Genomic DNA, 21911 nt, shown 5'->3' with positions numbered 1-21911 from the left:
ATGATCTGGTTTTACAAAGAATGTCTTTATAAATGTTTAAGAAATGCTACTTTTAACAGCAATATATATTCTTCCCCATATTCCCTTGTTAATATAATCTAATTTACTAAAATGATCAATAGGAAAAATCCTTTCTTATAACATGAAATTAACATTGCAACCTCAACTTAGAATTAACTCCTATACATTCACTAAGGCTGGAAATAGCTTTAAAGGGAGTGCTTTCAGACCTGAATTTGATTATTATTTCATTTTAGCAGTATAGTTACAACTGATGCATGTAGGCATATATTCATTGTCTGCAATTTCCATCTTGAAAGTGAGTCTCATACTTCTTTCCTCTAAATGTTTTATGTTTTATCAGCCCGATTGATAATTTTGGAGAACTTAGGATATTTGTGAATTACTTGGTGACATTTATGTTGGTTCCAATTAAGACACAATCTAACTAAATTGTATTGTTTTTCTTAGGTATAAGTTCTCTATTTTTTATGTTAATTTATTAATGATTTATGTGTTTAATGGAATCTTTATACTATTTGATGTCAGTCCTATACAGGTAAACCTTAATATTGATTCTTGTGTAATCTGGCATTTTTGATAATAAGCTTAGGCAATATAAATTTTCTGGTTTTTTTCATGGATTTATCCTATTCTAAACTGTGATTGAAAATATTGGTTATACATGTGCTCCACCCACAGGCATGCAAGGTTTCATTAAAGCATTATTTAGATTTCGTTTTGATTCTTTCTTTCCATGCCATAAAAATGCCAAATCTGAATGTCCTTAATGTCCTCATTTCTCTTGCTGTGTTTTCTTCCAATCATTTGTTTATCCATTAATGCCAGAGGGAAAATTTATAAATTAAAAATTAGCATTTTAGGATCTGTTTGGAGACAATGCCTGAAGCAATTTGTATAGTTTTTGTATATTTATATTTCCCTTTAATTAAATTTTAAATAATTTTCTTGTTGAATATTTAATGTGCCTTGCTTAATGCTTATCACTCTTTCTCAAAGAAAATTGAGTGTCTTTTCTGATTTCTTACATTTTTAAAATACCGTACCTTAGATTGCTTGTCAAAGGATATCTTTGTCTGTTTAATTTATATTCTATTTAGGATAATGGATCAAAGATATTTAACCAACAATAGGAAATAATCATTTTTATCATGCTGTTTTTTAACAGTCATCAATGGGCTTTTTGGTGAATTGCTATTCAGACAGATGTTTGTAGTGTAATAATAAAGTTTCTATCTAAGAAACTGCCAATAAGGAACATTGGTATTTGTATAGCACACTTGATTGTATCTAAAACAATCACATAGTTTCTATAAAAAGAGAAATTTAGAACACATTAGAGACATGGTTTCAATAACCTTAGAAAAGTTCTAGGCAATATGTCATAGACATAGACAGAAATCCTCAGGAGAAAAGGAATGCAGGAGAGATGGAAACTTATACAAAATAACATACTAAAAGTACAGTCACACACATTCCTATTAGAAAAAAATGGAGGGCTACTTAAGAAACTTGAGTTGAAAATTAAAAGGGACTGATATAGGAAATACTAACAAGCAGTTAATAATCTGCAAAAAATAGCTAAACAGCAAAAAGAAGTTAGGGTGGCAAGAAAAACTAAAAGCTTCCAAAGGATTCCTTTTCAACTATATCAGTCAAAAAAAAATCAAAGGGGTAATTTATTTTTAGGAGATTATACAGGTAGTCCTGGAGGTACAGACCTAACGGAGCCTGCCCATTAAATTCATAAGTCAAAAAAATTGTCAAATGAATTAGACTCAATTTTACACTTTTTTAAAATCAAATTCATTAATTGAATCAAATGGCTCATTAAATGAATGAAGATCTGACTTCCAGCCCATCACCAATTGGCTGTTTCTGTCTCCTCTGATCAGCTGTTTCGGGTACAGCCAAGGAGGAAATTGCCTCCAAGCAGCTCCATTTCAAGTTTAAAAAACCCATTTGCTCAAGTGTTTTCAGAGAGCTACGGGGGTGGAGGTGGGTGGGTGGGTGATAATTTACAGAACTGATTGCAGTTGCTTTAAAAAACAACAACCCCTTGCCACTAAGCTTAACAATCTCTAGCCAGCCATCCAGCGGGAGATGGAGGAGTTTTGCACAACTCTTGGCTTGCAATAGTAACAGATGGAAGGGACATTGAGATCATCTAGTCCAGGGATGTCAAACTCAAGGCCTGCGGACCACAAACTCAAGGCCTGCGAGGTGCTTAGATCTGGCCTGTGGAGCTACTCTGGAAACAAACCTGGCCTGCGGTGCCTCTGCTAGCGAAAATGGAGCTCAGGAGGCCCTCCTGGGCTCCGTTTTCAGCTGTGATGGCCTCCTGCAGTCGTCTTACAGTGAAAATGGATCTCAGATAGGCTGCAGGCGCCCCAACTCCCCGCCCAAGCAGGAGACCCTACACTATTTCTGACAAATGGCAGTCCAATCTCTTCTTGAAAGTTTCAAGTGATGGCGCTCCCACAACTTCCGAGGGCAAGCTGTTCCATTGGTTGATTGTTCTCACTGTCAGAAAGTTTCTCCTTATTTCTAGGTTAAATCTTTTCTTGATCAGTTTCCATCCATTATTTCTTGTCTGGCCTACAGGCACTTTAGAAAATAGCTTGACCCCTTCCTCCCTGTGGCAGCCTTTCAAATATTGGAAGAGTGCTATCATGTCTCTCCTGGTCCTTCTCTTCACTAGACTAGCCCAGCCCAGTTCCTGTAACTGTTCTTCATATGTTTTAGTCTCCAGTCCACTAATCAGCCTGGTTGCTCTTCTCTGCACTTTTTCTAGAGTCTCAACATCTTTTTTATAATGTGGTGAACAAAACTGAATGCAGTACTCTATGTGTGGTCTTACTAGGGCTTTATAGAGTAGTACTAGTATCCCACTTGATCTTTATTGTATCCCTCTGTTAATGCAACTTAGGACTATATTGGCTTTTTTTGGCTGCCGCTGCACACTGCTGGCTCATATTTAGCTGGTTGTCCACTAAGACTCCAAGATGCCTCTCACAGTTACTGCTATTGAGCCCGATTTCACCCAGTCTATATGGGTAATTTTGATTTTTCTTGCCTAAGTGTAGGACTTTACTTTTCTCTACATTGAATTTCATTTTGTTAGATAAGGCCCAGTGTTCAAGTCTGTCAAGATCCATCTGGATCTTGAGCCTATCTTCTTGGGTGTTAGCTATACCTGCCAGTTTAGTATCATCTGCAAATTTGGTAAGTTCCCCTTCTATTCCCTCATCTAAGTCGTTAATGAAGATATTGAAGAGCTGATTGGTCTATAGTTTCCTGGATCTGTTTTTTTTTCCCCCTTTTTTGAAGATGGGAACCACATCAGCTCTTTTCCAGTCCTCTGGTAGTTCCCCGGTGCTCCAGGAGAGTAAGGAAGGAAGAAGAAAGAATGAAGAGGGAAGGAGAAGGAGAAGGAGAAGAAAGGAAGGAAGATAATGAGGGAAGGTCTGAGAGCAGTCCTGCCTTAGCACTTGGCCACCACAGGTGACCCCGGCACAAGTGATGAGCTGGTCACGGCCACACCTGGCCACACCCACCCCAGCCCCCCAAGGTCAAACATTGAGGGCCACCCTGATGTGGCCCTCAATGAAATTGAGTTTGACACCCCTGATCTAATCCAACCCACTGCTCTCATAAGAGTATTTCTGATAAATGGTGATGGAAGAAGGTGGAGCCTCCTCGCTGACGGACCGTAGATCAAGACTCTCTGGCTATGGTCCATGCTCTTTCGTTGGAGAGCCCCGATCATTACGATTAGGGGCTGAAGCTGCCTTGGAGGGGCGGCGGAGTAAGGGGAAGCCGCAAGCCAGGTTGAGGGGAGCCATATCTCCCCCCCTGGCCTTGGTCTTTTCCCCCCCGAAGATGACTGCAGCGATGGTTTAAAATGACCACCCCGAAGAGGAGGACTCAGCTGGATTAAGATTTGTGCAGGAGGGAAGAAAGAGGTGGATAACATCTGAACCGGGACAACTGGGCAATGCAACTAAACAAAAGTACTCCGGGATTAAGGTAACATGTAATTTTTAAGAAAAGAAAAGTGAGCGGCGAAATTACAAAGGGACAGGAAAAAAAATATTTTTGATAGCTAAGTGGGGCTTCGAACCGGGAAAGGAAGAAACTGGAACTAAAGATTTAACTAAATTGGACTAAAATATTTTGGGAATAAACAGGCATAAAATAAAGCTGGACTTAAGATTGTCAAAAAATAATAAAGTTTACAAATTGGAGACTGGACTGTGCTGGAATATTGAGGTTCGAAAAACCCTAAATAAAGAAATAGGGGGAAAAGGTGAAGACTTTGTATAATGGAGAGTGCCACCTTTTGACAAAAACTTGAGCTCAAACAAAAGGGAAAGCATCCTGTTTCTGAATGAACTTGTGTGGATATAACATTAAAGAAATATTGAAACAAGGTAACAATCTTAGAAAGTGAAAGCAGAACCAGAAAAAAGAAAAAAGCAAGGAAGACTGACTGTGGGATTGATTGATGTTTTTGGTATAGACCCTGGGCTGGAATAACTGAGAACTTTAGAAAATTGAAAGAAGAAAGAAGGAAAGTAAAAGTGTTTTGTTTTGTTTTGTTTTGTGGACTTTAACGATCATAAAATATAAGAGTGTGTAATGATGATATCTCTTCGGGAATTAAAAATGGAACTTAAAAATATGAGAGAATTACTACAGGAAAGAGGCGAATCACTTTGCTCTGTGTTAGAAAAAATGGACATGGTGATAGAAGAACAAGAAGAAAGAGCTTCAGAGGAGGAGTTTGACTTGAGAAGACATTTTAAATAGACAATTAACACAAAGAACACTACAAAGAAGTGGGAAAGAAGGTTAAAAAGTTGAGATTTAAGAAGGCAATCAAAGGGAATACCAGTGAAGTTGGGAAAGGCAGAAAGACCCAGTAGAAAAGGGGAAAGGAAGTTATTAAGAAAGAGAGGATATAAACTGGAATGAGAAAAGATATGGGGAAAAGGGGGAGGAGGAGAAGCAGTAAGAAACAGGTGCATGAAATAAAGAAATGCGGAAATAGTAAAATTGAAAAATTGTTTTTTCAGAGATAATGGTTGATGAATTAAAAGGGATTCTGCAGGGTGACAAGGGGTAATAAGAATATTTCTGCAATTAAAAATATTTAGAAAATAGGATAATATAGATACTGATAACTTATTACAAATCAAGGGCGGAAAATATGCTGCGGAATCCAAATGAAAAGATGTAATGATTATTATTGTAACTTCTTAAAAATAATGGTTTATTGGGAATCAAGATGAGGGAATAAAGGTATATATATATATATTTTTTTTTTAACAAATTTTATTCAGTTTTTTACATTAAAAACAAAAATCTCTTTTTAGTGGACAACATATTTCCGGGTCATCACCTTTACATACAAATATTACAGCAATTATACATTCATATATGCATACTTAATTCTATTATTACCTGGGAATAAAGGTATATTTTAATCATTGAGGTGTCACACTCAAAACAGGAAAAGGGGGGAAACCTATACTTGTTGTTGTTTTTTTTTTTTTTAGTGTTAAAATTTGTATTACTCTAGAATTTATAAAAAGAATGTGTAATGGAAAGGGAATATGACAGACTAAAGAACCAACTAAATAAGTTAATATAGACTATTAAAAGCAAGGAGAGACATTGGTAACTTTTATTATTATTATTATTATTATTAGGCAAACACATTTTATCTTTATTTTTAAAATAAATATTAAAGGATTATATTTGAAATAATTGAAACAAAAAGATGTTTCGATTGAGATTAATGAAAGAGGCTAGAATTAATGTGTTTGTTTGTCTCCTTACTGAAAATTTGGAATGGAAAAGGTAATAATAGAATTAAGTATGCATATATGAATGTATAATTGCTGTCATATTTGTATGTAAAAGTGATGACCCGGAAATACGTTGTCCACTAAAAAGATATTTTTGTTTTTAATGTGAAAAACTGAATTTTGTTAAAAAAAAAAAAAAAGAGTATTTCTGATAAATGCCTTATCCAGTCTTCTTAAAAGCTTCCAGTGATGGGGCACCCACAAATTCTGGAGGCAATTTCGATTTAAAACCTCTTAAAAACACTGCCCTGATCAATACAAGCCCCTCCAGGCAAAATCCAAAAACTCATAAATAGCTTGCAAATTTTAAAAATCAGCAGTTTAGAAAAGAGATACAGCACACAACATTATACAATGTTTTGCATAGATGCTGGCTAGCATTTCTACAAGCAGTTTCAAAGCAAATGCAGACAAACTTTATTTTTGCAAAGAACTGTACTTGCAAACATAATGCTATAGTTTGAAAAATATAGTGCTATAGTTTGAAAACTCTGCTTCTTAAAAAGAAGCAGAGTTGTTCCCGAAGTGCTTACAAACAGTACTATACTAGCAGTGGTGGCTAACCTTTTTGGCACCAAGTGCCAAAATAGGAGCATGTGTGTGTGCGCACCAGAAACCAGAACAGCAGCTCCCCAACGTGCCCGGGGGGGAGCATTGGAAACTTAGCTTCCCAACACGTGCATGTGCGCCGGCCACCTGGTCTTCTGGTTTCTAATGCGCATGCATTTGTGAAGACCAGCTGGCGTGCACCACGGTGTCTCGGCAAAGCTGACATGGGGAGCTGCTCTTCCGGTTCCCAATGTTCCCGCACATGTGAAAAGCAGCTGGCCAGCGCACATGTGTGCGCTGGAATCCAGAAAAGCAACGGGTGATGGCTGGCATGCCTGGAGAGATGGCTCTGTGTGCCACTTCCAGCATGCATGTCATAGGTTTGCCATCACAGCTATAGAATAACAAAAAAAATCTTTTTTTTACAATACTTACAGGAGCAGTTCTAGCATGCTACCAATAGTTCTCAGCCCAGGCAGCAGCAGATCACACACGCGCAGCAAACAAACAAACAAACCACAGAGCCGAGCTGGCTGCAAAGATCACTGGACCTTATTTGGTCACGTGATCAGAGACAAAAAAAACACCTGCTGGCTTCAGAAAATTGCATCATAACACCGCATAAGCCATTTGGCAAGACACACAGTTAAAAATGGCATCTGCTGCAGCAGTGACTGAATCCAAGTCGCATGGCTACAGAGGCCTGTTTTTGATCTGTTTTGAATTTGTAACGTAAGTACCCCTTTCTGAAGAAATTCATTCTAGTGAAAATTTGCTAAATGAACCCATGTTTGTGGGGGATTACCTATATTTGTTTAGCAACAGGTGACAGGTAGAAAGGATACTTCCTTTGCCTCAGGCTTTGGCCAGAAAGGCCTCTAGTGGAGTAACTAACAAAAGGAGGGAAGAAAACAACCCAAGGCAGGTTGAGGTAGATAGGGAAAATTTGGCTATTGTGAATCAGTTACAGCAGTGGTCCCCAACCTTTTTTGTACCAGGGACCAGTTTCAAGCAGAAACACTTTTTCAAGGACCGGCGGAGGGGGAGGGGAAGTTCTATTTTCCATTCCCAAAACTTTTATGTTTACCCTACAACTAGCATTAAAGACACCTGACTGCAGTCTCTCTAGTTCTAGGTCTTGCCCAGCTGTGTAGCTACAAAATTTCATGCAGATGTTTCTCTTATCTCTGTTTGGTGAAAACAGGAATTGAATGAGGAGCATTTAGTCAGTGTGTTTTCCCTAGGAAGCTCCTGTAGACCTTGTTTAGGGATCATTCAGAGCTATGATGGACCTCTAACATCCAGCCCAGGAAGAAACTGCTTCAAAGAAGCCGGGGGGTGGCTTTTCCTGTCTCCGCAGCTCCTCCGAGCGCCCGTTCACCCCCACCCCACCGCAGTTCAATCCAGTGCTCCATTCTGCCTGCCTGGCTGCCTTGGTTTCTGGTTGTTTGGGAGCACCTTCGGCTGAGAATAATAACTATTCACCTCTTTTATCAGCCAAGCTTCTCCGAATCAACCAGAAACGAAGGCAGGCAGGCAGGCAGAACGGAGCACTGGATTGAACCGCGCGGGCGGGCGGGTGGGGGTGAACGCGCTTCGGAGGAGCTGCGGAGACAGGAAAAGCCACCACCCCGCTTCTTTGAAGCAGTTTCTTCCTGGGCTGGTGGAGGAGCGAGAGAGTGACTGAGAGAGGAACGAGGCGGGAGGAAACCGAAGCTGCTGAGCCGGAGAGCAGGACAGGCTTTGGTTGCTTCCTCCCTCCCCTTCTTTCATTTGTGTCCTTGATCCTGATCTCAGCAGCATTCACCGAAGGCAAAGAAAGCCGCCATTTTTTTTATTTTTTTCTTTGCGGCCCGGTACAGAGTGCTCCACGGACCGGTACCGGTCCGCGGCCCGGTGGTTGGGGACCCCTGAGTTACAGATCAATTACAGAAACTTCATAATGTTTTTTTTTTTTTTAATATACATCAATATTGTATGAAGGTGTCTGCGTATCATTTATTTAAATACAAGTAATAATAGTAATAACAATGTTTATACTTATGTAATTGTGGTGTTATACATATTTATGTTAGAGTATGTTTCTTCATTATTTAGTTGTTCATTGTTTTAGTGCACCATTCTAATAGCAATCACAATATTATTTAAATATTCTGAGTAAAAATATTTTCTTGCTCTCATAGCAAATTTGAATCATCCATTAATTCATTCATTAATAGGAAATATAATATTTTCCTTTCTGATCTCCTTAGGTGGCTCTATTGAAATATTTATTGGTCTGCTCCGCTCGGAACAAAGCAGAACCTATTCACATTGTTTTAGAGCAACATGAAGGGTGCACCCAGATTATTATTATTTTTTGTTTTATAGAAATGTGCACCCTATTTAGATTGGCAAGTTTCTAATATCTGCAGTTGTGGCAGTGGGATTTAGAGAATACAAATTTCACATTAGAGTATAGTAAGAGTAACTTATATCCATTCTATATCTGGACCTCAGGCATTTGAAGCTTTTATCAATGTGATGTTTGGCAAGTGTGTTGGCTTCCAATTCTTACAATGCTTCATTACTGCTCTCAAGGAAATCATCCTTCAGGAAAATAATTATAAAGCCTATACCATTATTAAATTGAGCCAGAAAATGTAAACACCAGAAATCCCATTAGACTGGCTCATCAGTTCAAGAGTATCTCTATCCGGCCAAACTATCACATTTCTATTAATAGTAATAATTTATTCTGACTCTTATTTCTCCTTTCAAAACCATCATCCAAGCACCTGATGAAGTGGAATGTGATCCATAAAAGCTGATAAATAATAAATTGGTTAGTCTTCAAATGTCACAAGACTCTTGTTTCTTTTTTATTAATATCTGATTTGCTCTAGCAATTACCATAAGCACTTCCATGCAAAGTGATGTTGTATTCCAACAAGTAAAGATGACTAGTTAAAATTTGATATGAGGAATTCAATATAAGTTTAATCGCAGTTATTTATACATGATTGTTTCCCATATATTTAATAATTTCTTCTTTCTTTTACATTATAAACCGTAATTTAGTAGCAGTTGGTGGAATCTGAGTATTTAAAGTTTTAATGAGCTCATTTTCCAGGGCCAGATGAGTTACATTTTAGAATACTGAAGGAGCTAGCAAAATTATTGCAGAACTGCTCTCAGCAGTCTTCAAGAATTGCTGGCAAACTGGTGAGCTCCCACAAGACTGCAGGAGAGCAGATGTTGTTCCCATCTTTAAAAACCGGGGGGGGGAGGGGAGGAGAAGATATCAGCTTGATATTCTTGACCAGCATATTTGTGAGCACTTGGATAAGAATAGCAAAAGCCAGCATGGATGGTTTATAAATAAATTATACCAACCTAACCTTATCTCAAGAGCTGGTTTGGTGTAGTGATTAAACAGAGGCTATGAGTTTGTAGTCCCACATTAGACACAAAGATAGGAGGGTGACCTTGAACCAGTCTGTCTCAGTCCTAGGAAGAAGGCAGTGGCACAGCACTTCCAAAAATGCTGCCAAGAAAACTGCAGGGATTAGCCCAGGAAGTTGTCAAAGTCAGTACTGACTCAAAGCACTAACACATATACACATCTTATTTCATATCTTAAGAGTTATTGGCTTAATGAATTACCGGTAAATGAAATCCTCATTAAAATGGTAAAATATGGCTAGACATACAACTTCAAATGGATTCATAATTGGCTGGATGACATACCTCAGAGTACTCAAATGACTTCATCAGCAGCTTTGAGAATCTTAAGTGGAGAGCTACAGACTTTTCTGTACATTGAAACATTGAATAGCCCAGTCAATTCTGGGCTGTTTAATGTTTTTATTAATGACCTGGATGAAGGGGTAAGGTTTTGGTATTCACAGTCTGGAAAGGAGGAGGTAGTATGGAAATCAAAGAAAGTTTTAATTATGTATATATTCCTCTTTTACCAGGTAAAACAGGAAAGATCTTTTTCCTGGACACCACAGTCTAAAAAATACATTGACAGACTGAAATGAGTTCCAAATTTGATGGAGAGTTGCTCAAATGATATGAAGTTTGAAAACCAAGTCCTGTATCGTACATATTTAACGGAACAACTGGGTATGCTTAGCCTATAGAAAAGAAGACTGGGGAGAGATCTGACCTGGATGAAGACCTGGGCAGATTGGAAGTCAGGAAAGCTAAGACTCAAAATGAACTAAGATTTGCAACAAATGTCAAAAATAATAAAAAGATTTTTTTCAACATGTAATAAACAAGAAACAAAATCAAAGAAATTATTGGTCCACAAATGGGACAAGATGGAAAGGAAGGTAACAGGGAGAAAGTGGAACTGCTAAATGTATTCTTTGTATGTTTCTTTAGACAAAAGGAAAACACAGATCAACCTATCAAAAGCAGTCCCCAGAAGACAGAATAGGAATATGAGTTAAAATAGGTAAGAAAATGGTAAAAGAACACCTTTCCACTCTAGGTGAGCTCAAATCACCAGGACCAGATGGATTACATTACAGAGTTCTGAAGGAGCTGGCAGAAGTCAAAGATCCTGGGGCATTAGGGAACTACCAGAACTGGAAAAGAGCTGATAAGGCTCCAATCTTCAAAGAGGGGAAAAATGGATCCTGGAAACTAAAAACCAATCAGCCTTACAACAATACCTGGGAAGATCTTGGAAAAGTTAATCAAGTAATGGATCTGCAAACACTTAGAAACCAGCAAAGCTATTCACCAGAAGCCAACATAGGTTTGTCAAAAACATGTCAGACAAAGCCTGTTGCATTCTTAGTGAATCAGGGAAATATTGTGGACATAGCTTACTTAGACTTCAGTAAGGCACTTGACAAAACAGACCACAATCTACCTGTTTTTTTCGCACTAGAAGACTCACCTAACCATAAGACGCATCTAGGTTTAGAGGAGGAAAACAAGAAAAAAAAATTTCTGAATCAAATGGTGTACTAATATATTTAATAAAATATAGCATAATAATATTTCAACCAGTGGTGGTATTCAGCCGGTTCTCACTGGTTCAGGCAATCGGTAGCGGCAATTTGGCCTGGGTCACCAAACCGGTAGCGACTTCTAGCTGTCCATGCTCCCTCACTTGGTCGCCCGATCACCGCTCGCTCACCCCTTCCAGCTGTGCGACGCTCGCTTGCCCCTTCCACCCGATCGACGCTCAACCTACCCACCCCCGCCCTATATATGTTGCCTTCACCACACAGCCAAGTCAATTGTCTCACCAGTCACTTCACCAATGCCCAATCAGCTCAGCTCACCAAAGGTAAGCAATGGATGCCGCTCGCTTGCCCTTCGCCTTGAGTCAGACCCTGGGGGCCCATGGATGTGCCATTCCCTGAGGCCCCGGAGCAGCTGACTGCCTCAGATGGGTCAGGGAATGTGCGATTCCCTGGCTCTGGCCTTGGCCAAGAGATCTGCCTGCTCGCCACCCGCCTCAGCTGGTCAAGTCCGAGTGGAGCAGCACAGCAGGCAATGGGGTGCACCTGCATGGCAGGCACATAGAACAGGGCGGCGGCAGCATGGAGAAGTGCAGCAGAGCCGGAGGTCGGTAATTTTTGCTGCACGAAGCCTGCAGCTGCTGCGTTTTTTTCAGTGCGGCTGGACTCCAGCCACACTGAAAAAAACATGCGGTGGCTGCAGGCATCTCGTGACAAGGGGTGTAACATGCGAGCTGGTGGGGAGCCCCATGGTGACAACAGCTCAGCCCTGGCTTGCCTTCCCTGGCAGCCAGCCATGGGAGGAAGGTAAGGTCATGGCTGCGGGATGACGAAAGAGGTGGTTGTGGGGGAGGAAGTGGGAAGGTTAAAGGCCAGGGCCTCTGAAGGAAGGGAAACATGACGCATGCGACTGGTGAAGGGAGAGCGGGTGGCATGCAGGATTAGGCCAGGCTTGATGCACATACATTTCCACCCACTTTGGGGAGAAAAAAAAGGCGTCTTGTGGAATGAAAAATATGGTACTTCTTGGTAAAATAGAAAAATGTGGAATTGACAGCATCACCACCAGATGGATTCTCAATTGGCTGACCAACCACACTCAATGTTTAGTCCTCAATGGACAGAAGCATGCAGCAGAGTACCACAAAATTCTGTCTTGGGCCTAGTACTCTTCAACATCTTTATAATCTGTTTAGATGAGGGGATAGAAGGAAAGCTCATCAAATTTGCAGACAACACCACACTTAGGGGAATAGGCAACACCCTAGAAGATGAGTGAACTCCACTATATGTGGTGGACTCCCATGGAAAGGATGAAACACAAGCGAGTGAACTTGGGATGGGAGTCTAGAGCAATTTCTAGTGCTCCCTTTTTATTGAGAATTTTACACATAGTAAGCATTCACATTGTGGATTACAATAATTAAACATAATACACGGAATTATTTACAATTGTCTGAGCTGATTGATTGTTTCTGGTGTTTACTTTTAATTTCCTTGTTTTATCTAGGTGACCTTTAGGCAGACATGTATGTATAAGGTCTTAGATTAATCATTACTCAATACTGGAGTCAGAGTTATTCCCACATCTCCCCTGTTTTAGTTTTTTGATGATCGCGGATGCCTCGGTAGCTTTTCGCCATCTGCAACAACAGCTCTCCTTCCGTAGGCTTCACCCGACACATTCCTAAAAGTCCAGGGAGACATTGGATACAACAGCATACACAAAGAGAAAGTATAAAAAGCAATATCACTCCAACAATTAGGTGATGAATCCATGAACCATCTGGCAACCAGGACCAAAGTGTAGACCACACGTCCAGTCCCTCGTCTTCCGATCGTAATGGATTCTCATTCAGGGTTTGTTCCATATGCTGTATAGTAGCTGTAATGTTTGGAGAATAATCAGAAATATACATGCAACAATGCGTATGAATCACAGCGCAAACTCCCCCTTGCGCTGCCAAAATAGTGTTCACCGCATATCTGGTTTGCAGGACAAAGTCAAGGATTTTTCCTTGCTCTTCTTCAAGCAGCTTTAGAGTTTTAATGGTTTCTTTAAACATAGTAATTGTCCAATTGTTTAAACGATGTAAATCTCTATAGTTCATCATGACTCCTAAAGGAGGAATAACTCCCCTCGATATCTGTGTCCAGTAGTCATGAGTCAAAACAGAGTTTACTTCCGTTGCGGAACGCGCATTGCGGATATGAGCAGTCCCCAAAGATTTTTGAATGAAATGAGATGGGATTACTTTCCCAAAGGTGCAGACTCCTTTCCATCGTGCTGGCATGCGATCATAGGCCATCCGTCCACACAGCAACCATAGATTTGCTCCCAGGAGATGACCAACCTTATTTGGTTCAGCATAGATTAATTGTGCAAAGGATTCCATTAACATAGCCAAATAAGTGGATGGTGGTGCGTATTTCCCATTCGCACATTTGGGCAACTGGTTTTCTCTCGTGGTGGGACAACATGTGGCAGGAATATATGGACACCTATTTTCATTGATCAAATATGTGATATCAAATTTGGAAATGTTATGTACAAAGTAAGTGAGATTTTTAGTTTTCATGTCACCCGAATAAACCCGACTTCCATTGCTAATAACAATTGTTTTGTTGCAAAACGGATATGTCCCCAAGTAAGTCATATTTTCTACTGTCTCATTGTGGGTCCAACAGATACCCGCCACCTCTTGGATTCGGCTTCCAAGGTGTAAGGTATTTATGTTACTTGTAGTCCAACTGTTAGACCACATCCCTGAACAACCATAACATTGTCCCTTATACCAGTCACCTTCGGCCAGAGGTACTGCAACCATTGGAAGCCCTGATGTTTTGTGAGTTGGCATGTGCATACATATCCAACAATCAGTTTTATTATGAAGGTTTGCTAGCTTCCCCATGTCCTGGATCAACGTGTTTCTTTTCCATTCCCCCAAATCCATCCCCTTGCCCCTTTGGCTGATGATAAGGACAAACACAGCGAGCAGGAACCCAAACAACTGTCCCCTCATCTTCAACAGCAGCGTATCCTCTGCCCCAAGTTATCAGCGGGACAGGTCCTCTCCACGTTGGATCTGGTAGTCTCCTATCCCGAACTTTCGGTCTTGGCATACCTGCAGAAGGGGAGGAAGCAAAATGCCTATTGGCTGCCATAGCAGCAGGAGATCCTGTCATGTTTAAAAAATTTAAAGTATATAATGTAATATTAAGAATGTTTTGTATGTAAGGCAAGCCATATCCATCCACTTCCCCCGTTTTTGTTTTTGTGTGAAGGAGTGCTTTTTTGAGCGTCTGATATGCTTGTTCCACAATGGCTTGAGCAGTGGAATTGTAAGGAATGCCAAATTTATGTATAATTGACCATCGATGACAAAATTCTGCAAAGGCGGTGCTAATGTAAGCAGGGCCATTATCGGTTTTGATCTCCATAGGTGGCCCCACATGTGTGAAGGTGCGGAGACAATGGTTGACTACATGTTTTGTAGCCTCTCCTCGTTGAGGTGTTGCCATAATAAATCCTGAATAGGTATCAACGGTGACATGCAGATGGTGCCATGGTTTGAAAGGAGGGTGTTGTGTGACATCCATCTGCCATAGCTGACAAGCAGATGTTCCCCGAGGATTTACTCCTTGAGGAAGAGCAGTGGATTGAGCGCTGCAACTAGGACATTGTTGAATAATAGCTGCAGCTTCTGCAGCAGTGAGACCAAATTGTTTACAAAGAGCTTTGGCATTTTGATGAAAATAGCTATGTGAGTCCCATGGAGTAACAGGAGAAAGCGAGAGACAGGACATGGCCGAGGCTGCTGCGTCAGCCACGTTATTCCCTTCCTGCAGCTCCCCGGGAAGTGGCTGGTGGCTGCGAATGTGTGCGATATGCAGAAAATGTGTGCGAGAATGAAGACAGCTTTGCAGGGCTAAAAACAAACTCATAAGATTAGCATCAACAGAAGGAGAAAAATAAGCAAATTCAATGTTAAGTATCAATTGATAAACGTAAAGAGAATCTACAATAAGATTTAGCGGTTCTTGTGCAAATTCCTGTAAGGCCAAAATAGCAGCAGCTAATTCAGCCCTTTGTGCTGATTGTTGAGGAGGGGTAATCTTTGTTTTCCATACCCCTTCCTGTCTCTATGCACAAGCGCTGTAGGTCTTACCACCGTCCGCATAAACGGTCACTCCGTCAACTGGCTGCTTAGCAATAACTGAATTAAAATTTACAGATACGTTTCGAAGCAACTGGAAACAAGGGTCACTGGGGGTGTGGCAAGAAATCTTCCCTGGCCAATTTTCAAGAGCAATTTGTAATTCAATGGATTGACTATACCAAGTTTCCCACAAAGTGAGGGAGATAGGTAAAAATAACTGAACTAGATCTATGCCATATAAATGCATACTGCGATTTCGGCCTTTGATGATTAACTCACTATAAAGCATAGCCATAGTAGAAACTGTTTTTCTGGGAGTGTTTTGCAAATGCAACCATTCAATGATATAAACCTGCGCTTCATGTAACTGAAATAAAGCTGCAGTAGGCAAGGCTGGGGTTTGTAAAATTGCCAAAGCAAATGGAGTATCAGGAATGCATCGATCAACCCAACGCTGCGTTAAAGCCGCATTTACATGTGTCAGTACCTTCCTTTGTTCTGCTGATAGGGTTATAGCAGAATCCGGTCTCGCAGAGCCCTTTAGGGCAAAGAACAAGGGCTGGAGTACCGCTGTAGTTAACCCCAGGTAGGGTCTAACCCAGTTAATTGTTCCTAGTATTTGTTGTAATTTTACTAGAGAAATTTTTTCCTCAATTTTGATTTCCGGAATGACCGGATGAGCATAGGTTGCAAGGACCTTATGCCCTAAGTAGGCATATGGCGTTTGACTTTGAATTTTTTCTGGGGCAATATGAAGTCCAAATTGTAATAATACCTCTTTAAGGCAAGGTAACGCTGCCTTAACTGTTCCCGGTGGGCCGGGAGCTGCAATTAAAATATCATCCATGTAATGGTAAACCTTCCACCCAGGATGAGAGGTTCTGAATGGAGCCAGAGCCATTCGAACATATGACTGGCACATCGTTGGACTGTTTAGCATTCCCTGTGGCAAAACCTTCCATTGGTAACGGAAGGTAGGTGCATTGTTATTCAATTCAGGTACGGTAAAGGCAAATAATTTCTTGTCATATGCATGCAAAGGTATAGAAAAGAAGCAATCCCGTAAATCTACTACAACTAGATCCCAATTGCGTGGGATCAGGTTAGGGTTAGGTAAACCACATTGTAACGCTCCCATTGGTTGAAGGATGGAGTTAATGGTTCTCAGATCATGCAAAAATCTCCATTTTCCATTTTTCTTTTTAATAACAAATACCGGAGTGTTATATGGACTAGAAGTTGGTTCAATGTGTCCTAATTGTAGCTGCTCAGCTACCAATTGATGTAAAGCTGTAAGCTTTTCTTTTGGAAGTGGCCATTGATCAATCCAGACTGGCTGAGAGATTAACAATTGCAATTTTTCCATTATCCAATAACAATTTTTGTGCAAAATTGTGATAGCAAATCTCTACCCCACAAGTTTATATGCAAGGGCAACACAAGAGGTTGAATCCTTGCGGTCTCACCAGTTTCTCTATGCAATGCCTTCAACCAATGTACACTACTTCTAGCAAACTGCATACCACCCACTCCACGAACAGCCGGAGAGTCCTCAAGCGCCCATTCATTTGGCCATTCCTTTTGGTGTATCACAGAGACATCTACTCCGGAATCTATAAAGCCAGAAAATGATTTTTCTTGAATTTCAATTGTCATTTTTGGTTGGTCTGTAGTCAAATTTTTTGTCAGCGCTAGCAATTCTGCAGCAACTGGAGAACTGGTCATTTCAGTGGACCCAAAACTGCCAGTTCGTGGGATCCCAATTAAAGGATTCATAGGAATGTATGGAAGCAATAATAACTGGGCAATAGAGTCACCGGCCATTAATGATGTAGGAGTATCAGTGTATAATTGTACCTTAATAACCCCTTTATAATCTTGATCAATAACTCCTGGAATAACAAAAAACCCTTTTTCTGATGCAGAAGACCTGGGAAGTACCAATCCCACTGTTTTTTCTGGCAGTGGCCCATGCAAATGAGTGTCCTCAATGTATACTTGATTAGGAAAGGTCACATCAATTGAGTTCAGCATTTTTAAACTCAAACCTGCACTCCCAGTAATTGCAGGCGATGCTTTTGTGACAGCCTTGGGAGCGGGGCTAGCTGCACGCCCCAAATTTAGTTTCCCGGAATTTGGTTCTGATCAGAGCAACATTGATTTGCCCAATGAAACCCTTTTTTGCATTTTGGACAGACTGATTTCGGGCGAACGTCCCTATTTTTGGTTTTGTTAAATGCCATTCCCCCCCCCAGGGGCACGGCACTGAGCTTTAAAATGGCCAGGTTTCCCACAATTAAAACAATTCCCTGTAGGTTTCATCCCTTTTTGTAATGCCATAGCCAAAGTCTCCATGTTGTAAGCCTGAGAACCCACCACTGCACATGCCTTTAACAGATCAGCCAGAGTAACCTCACCTCTAGCCACCAAAGGCTGTAAAATATGCTTGCAGTCAGCGTTTGCATTTTCAACTGCCAATTTCAGCAAAAGTTCCTTTGCTGCTTCTTCATTAGATATTTGTCTGGAAATAGCCAATTGTAGCCTTTCCACAAAATCATTATAAGACTCAGATGCTGTTTGCTTAATTTGAGAAAAAGACTGTGCTGGGTTTCCCACATCCTGGATGCGGGACAATGCCCCAAGGACAGCTGCCATAACCACTGGAAATACGTGATCAGGCAAATTAGCAGCTTGATCAGCAGTGGATTCAAACAAGCCTGCCCCATAGATTTGGTCTGGCGTATACAGCCCCACTGAATTCCTTCCCCTAGTGATAGCTTCTCTTTGGTATTCTGAGTCAAAGACCACATACTGAGTAGAACTCAATATCATTCTCATTAAATCTTTCCAGTCACTAGGAATCATGCGTGAGGTAGCCAAACTTGTCAGAAGCCCCTTTGTAAAAGGACTTTGAATACCATAATCTTTAACTGCTTTTTTAATTTCCCTAAGAACAGCTAAAGAAATTGGAATCCATTCAGTTTGCATATTACCTTGAGCATTTATTTGCCTATTAACTGGAAACAAATTCATCTGGGTAATCTCGTCAGGCTCTAATTTCCCTTCATTGAAAGCCTGATGCATCATTGCTTGAATTTTCCCCGTTTGTGATTGGATTTTCTCCTCTACAGGCGTAAGCGCTGTTGGAGTTGAGAAGGCATATTCCAATTTAGAAATTGGGGGGTGCAACACAACTCCTTCATAAGGAGGAGGTTCAACTAAAGTTTTTAAAAGAGGTTGCTGCTGTGTCTCTAAAGCAGTCATAACAACCTTCCAATATATCAAAATTTCAGCTGTTGCTCTTCATGAAAGATAGTTCCAATTCTCCTCCACGTGTCTAACTTTAAAGATCCCTTCTCTGGATACCAGGGACATTGTCGCCAGATCTCTTGCAGCAGCTCTTTCACATTACCTTTTGAAAGAACTATTTGCTCCCCCCCAGAGGGTTTAAAGATAAAGAAGTTTGTCCTGACTAACTTCAGCAGCTCACTAACATGCCGTTCCTGTGGCTGAGAGAGTTTTTCCCCCATGCTCCCTGAAAAAAATCCTATTGTCCAGCAATAGTTAAGTACGTACTTTACCTATTCCAGGCGAGGAAACACGGAGGTCCGGACACGTACCACCCGCAGTGGATCACGTCGGGGTCACCACTTGTGGTGGACTCCCATGGAAAGGATGAGACACAAGCGAGTGAACTCGGGATGGGAGTCTAGAGCAATTTCTAGTGCTCCCTTTTTATTGAGAATTTTACACATAGTAAGCATTCACATTGTGGATTACAATAATTAAACATAATACACGGAATTATTTACAATTGTCTGAGCTGATTGATTGTTTCTGGTGTTTACTTTTAATTTCCTTGTTTTATCTAGGTGACCTTTAGGCAGACATGTATGTATAAGGTCTTAGATTAATCATTACTCAATACTGGAGTCAGAGTTATTCCCACAACTATATAATTGCATGATGCAAGTTTTTTAAAGGACATCAGCTATATTTTTTAATGTTGTTTTTCTTTGGATTCTTTTTTACAGTACCTGCTCAAGAGTTATGGAAGTGGGATGGGTAGACCTCTCAATTATTTATCCAACCAGCCAACCAACCAACCACCATCATAGATCAGATCAAAAGTCTGTAGTAACTATCTAAATACTTGCACACAAAACAGGAAGGGCCAGGTTCCCGTTATTACTCAGAAGGTGGTATTTAAGGAAAGTTGGTGTCGGGAATAGTGAAAGTAACTGAGCCATCAAGACTAGTTGCTATTGATTCTACTGCTCGTTATACTCTTATTATTTTAAGATTTATTAAAATTTACACTCCAATACATCTGAACTCTGATACTGTATATATTTACCAAACATATCAAGTTGCACTAAGCTTAACCAATTGGAAAGTACGTATGCATGAAGATTATAACTGAATACATTTAACTTTCATAAATGTTTGATACAGGATATAACCAGTAAGAGAAACAAAGCCATGAAAGTGTAGATGACTAGGTTGAGCCCAAGGGAGGGCTCAAACACATCATCAATCTTGAATCCCTTCCCATCCACAAAGAGATCTCACTTCAACCCACCTTGAATTCCATTGACTCTTATCTACCATCAATTTGCTTTGACCATTAGTAATTCAAATTCTTGTAGAGAGCGTAAGCTTGCAATAAACCTTTATATTCATGCCTTCTGATTTCCTGTGCTTGACAGAAGGAAAGAGCCTCCATCCATTATAACTACAGTATATCCCTCTTAATATTCTCAAAGAATTTAATTGGCTATAACAAACTCCAAACTGGTGACATTATTATAGCACCTTGTGGAATCCTACATCTTCCCAAAGTTATCCAGGAAAAAAGAAACAAAACCGATCTAAATCTGGGATTTGACAGGAATGTTATTGGATGTAATTCAAGTGTGGTGTCTAGATCATTAGAGACAATTGGTTTTGTATGTGTGTAAGCTACAGTATCACCACTGAGAACCTGTTTGTCAAGAAATATATACACAGCCATTTACCTTAATTATGATTAGTATCAAAGGAAAGGCAGATGGGCAAGCTGATGTTATTAACCTTTTTTTTAAGAGGAAGAAATGGAACCGGGTAAGTCAGAAGAGTCTGGCGGGGATTATATTTTGATTTATCAGAATTGTAGCTGAAAATATTGAGTGACCATATAAATCTGTAAGGTCCCAGAAGTTTCCCTGAGCCACCGAGATGCCAAAGGGAGCGAGACTTGAGACGAGGCTTGCAAAACTATCAGCTTTTATTTATAGCCAAAGCAAAAGCTGGGTGACAAAACTATATCCAAAACATGCAGACAAAATGCATGTAAGGAATAGCCACAACCCTGCAAGAGTGGCTCAGAGTATTATACACATTTTACCCTGTTAGAAATGAAGTTTACCCAATCAGAGACAAAGGTTCCCAACCAACAGCGTTCTTTGTTCAGGTCCCCCTATCTCTGCCTACCTTATCTATGGAGCATTCCTATAGGGGAGTTTTCCCTCCCTGGCAAGTTCTTTATTCAGCAGAATGCTTTCAGGATTCAGATTCTATGAGGCAGGAAGCTCCCTTTTATCTACCTGATAGTCCTGGGTAACAGTTTCTTCTATATTTTCCAGGATGTGCCTAGCTTCGAAGACAAGAACAGAAGCGAGACACAGAAGCAAGATAACAAACTTTGTACTAATGTAACCAGTATCAAGGCTACAATTTACTAAACTAGAATTAATTCCTAACAACTAATTTCTGACAGTATACAATAATATAAGCAGAAGCCAATAACAAAGCTTAATCCCCAATAAATGATTTCTAGCAGTATATCATATCAGAAGCAAACAGCAAATATTGGTTTGATCACTATACTCCTTCAAATCTAATTAATAAATATTTTAGCCCTGACTTTTTATATATGATTGCTTTTATATATGTATTGTTTAATTGGATTATTGTATGCCCCCAGAGTCAACTATAGTGAGAAGGGCAGCCATATCAATCTATAATAATAAATTTGGAGGACATCCGATTAATTAACGTTCATCGCTATGTATTGCGAGTCAAGCATTTGGCTGAATGTTGTGTGCTCCTAAAGTGTCTTGTAAGGAAAGAGCCTATGGAGGGATTTAAAACGTGATTTAATTAATTCTGAATTCCATTCCGTCTCATGCATTTGGATCACCACATGGGAAAGAATATGTACAAAACCCATCATTTTATTTGGAGAGAAGTCTTGTGGCGCCTAAACCGGGCAGCCATTAGTCATAAAAATACCTGAGAGGCAAACGCGGTTCTAGAGTCCACGCATGTCTAAGAAACTTCCGTTCATTATTGAAGCTGCT

The 21911-nt window shown here is 40.2% G+C and overlaps 1 long non-coding RNA gene across 2 annotated transcripts; it reads left to right on the top strand.

Annotated features, from left to right (window-relative positions):
- The first annotated feature begins 4981 nt into the window (after positions 1-4981).
- LOC148132377 (uncharacterized) lies at positions 4982-11724 on the top strand. Of its 2 annotated transcripts, none has more exons than XR_015747922.1 (3): positions 4982-6905; positions 6944-7175; positions 10403-11724. It is a non-coding gene; the product is annotated as an uncharacterized LOC148132377 (long non-coding RNA). The 2 variants fall into 2 exon arrangements; XR_015747921.1 differs by having other exon boundaries at positions 5735-7175; positions 10403-10803; positions 10873-11724.
- Positions 11725-21911: the final 10187 nt, after the last annotated feature.

The sequence above is a fragment of the Notechis scutatus genome, chromosome 2 (genome assembly GCF_049901735.1).
Source record: "Notechis scutatus isolate UNSWTSFEM ecotype Mainland chromosome 2, rNotScu1.2, whole genome shotgun sequence".
In the NCBI taxonomy this organism is placed as follows: Eukaryota; Metazoa; Chordata; class Lepidosauria; order Squamata; family Elapidae; genus Notechis; species Notechis scutatus.
This window is presented reverse-complemented; position numbering and strand designations above follow the sequence as displayed.